Source organism: Gekko japonicus, unplaced genomic scaffold, assembly GCF_001447785.1.
Source record: "Gekko japonicus isolate JY-2015 unplaced genomic scaffold, Gekko_japonicus_V1.1 scaffold504, whole genome shotgun sequence".
Lineage (NCBI taxonomy): Eukaryota > Metazoa > Chordata > Lepidosauria > Squamata > Gekkonidae > Gekko > Gekko japonicus.
The window spans coordinates 809236-811735 of record NW_015164197.1 but is presented as its reverse complement, the minus strand read 5'-3'; positions in this window follow the sequence as shown (position 1 = coordinate 811735).

The window sequence follows — 2500 nt, the reverse complement described above, 5'->3', positions numbered from 1 at the left end:
GGGGGGGGGATATTCATGGAGCTGTCCATGGTGCCTCTGGAATTTTTATTTGTGTCGTGTATGCTGTGTAAAAGTTTTTGCACAGCAAATTTGCTAAGAGTCCTGTGAACATTTTCTGCACTAACTTCAAGTAATTTTATTATATTCCTTTAACAGGTTAACTATTTTACAAGAGCACTCTCCTCCCGCCAACAAAAAAATTAGAGCTTCAATTTTGTATAGTGAAGAACAAAACAGTAGCCCAAATTTCCTGAAGTTACTAAAATTCAGTATTCTAACACTGCAGTCCTAAGCAGAGTTGTGCTCTTCCAAGTTCATCACTATAATGGACTTAGAAGGGTGCAACTATGCTTAGGATTGCATTGTAAGAAGTTTTGACTATTTCAGTAGGTAAACCTAGTAACTGTTTTTTAAAAATGTTGGGTTTATTTATTGCTGTAAATGAGGTTTGTGTTCTAGCTCAAACCAGAGTTCTAAAATATACCTTTTTGTGAGTAGTTTTGCTAACTAAAGTTAACTGCAACCTGCAAGCCTTCCAGATGGAATTAATATTTGACTGCATGATAAATGGTTTCTATGGCAGTAGCACAATGTAAATAATAAACCCCATACTTGGGTTTACCTGACTGCTCTTGAAATGAAATCTTGTCCTTATGTGACCTACCATGCTTTTATGAGGTATATCAAGTTTGTTTGATATGAAATTGGTATGGGGAAAGAATTGTTAAGCCGAAAGTTTAGTGTCATGAAATTTAAAATCCCAAGCGGTATATAAACATTAAAAGAAACTTTGGGCTGCTAATCCTAGGAAATGAGTTTTATGGATTGAATTCAACAAGGCTTCAGAAATGGTTCCATCTGCTGCCTAGCAGCTGGTGAAAGGATAAATTTAATTCATTAATTCATTTGGAAAAAAGGATCCAAGTAGTAAAGACTTCATTGCTCATAATGCACATAGGTGGAAATCAAAACTGAAATGTGGCATAATAGATCATCTTTGATAATGAGCAATATTTTTGTCACTATTTTTCCAACAATCCTGATAATGTATCTAACATGTTTTTCAATAATGTGAACCGCTATTTTCATTTTTTTTAAAAAAAATCATTGTGCCTATAAGACTATAGTTCCATTTCTAAATGTAGCCGCTTGTGGCTTCTTTACATTATAGTGACTTGTGTATTAAACTTTGTTTTATATAACTTTGAAAGTTTGAAGTTATTTCTTAAATCGAGTTTTGGGTTCATGTATTTATCAGTGTAATTCCTTGAAGGGCTCGTGAGTTGTTGAAGCATTCAGAGTGTTACATCCATTTTACTCAAGGTAAAGACTTCATACGCAAAGTTTAAATTGTGGGGTCAGAGGTTATTTTTACTGTGCTTATAGGAAATAGTATAGTCTGCTTCCTTCCCTCTTTCCATACTAAATGTACAAATAAGTTTTACAGAAATGGAACATTACAGTCAAATGCTCTTTTTAAACAAAAAGTTAAGTTTTGGACAAAAAGTTAAGATACCTACCAATAAGTTAAGATACCTACCAATAAGTTAAGATACCTACCAATAAGACAGATCACTTCACATAAAAATAATTTAAGTAAGAATTAAAATTAAAAAATATTGTTCAGGGTTTTCTGTCTGTCACTTCATCCTTCTTATTTTTAATCTATGTTTAAAATCTAGCAATAAATAAAAAAGTTACTCAAACTTTGAGGCTTGTGATGAATTGCTGTGTTTTCTTTAACCTTCCATATTAACCACACATAGCTAGGCCAATGTGACCATTGTTACTTACAGATGGATGCACTGAATGATAAAGTTTGGACAGTAAAGCAATTATAATGCATGTCATGTTGAGCATGTGAAATGTGTGCATTTGTGAGTGTTTGTGCCTGAGATGATGATTTCATGAATGATATTTGGCTTTCCCTTTTTCCTCTTTAGCCCATAGCTCACTGTGGTGGGTTTGTTGGATTTACTATAAAGGTTCTGTTCGCACCCTGTGGGTTGGGTTAAGAATTAGGATTTATGCATTTACTTCTACTGCTGCATTGTTTATACAGCTTTGGTTTAGTTTTGATCCCTTTTTTGCCTTTGAGGCTCTTCCACAGTGTCAGCTGCTGACTGATAGTAGGAGAACGGCCTCGTGGTGTGAATGAAAGGGACCTAGCGGTTGGTAAACAGAGATAAGGAATAAATAGAGCACAGGCAAAAGGAGATAGTTCTGTGAGAGCCCAGATTGCCGCCAGTCTGTTCAAGTGAGATGCAGTGCCTGTCCTTTTCCCAGATTAAATTAGTGTGCGAAATCTCCAGTGACCTCCTCCCCTTCTCCCCATACTCTTTAGCCAAGCTGAACAGCCTCTGCTGTAAAGTATTCATTTTATCCAGGGACAAGTTGGACAATAGAACTCTCCCTGATACTTATGGACAGCTGTCGTCATTCAGAGAGCTTTTCAGCATTTCATTTTTCATAGGAGTTAAAAGGGTTTATGTCTTGTAAC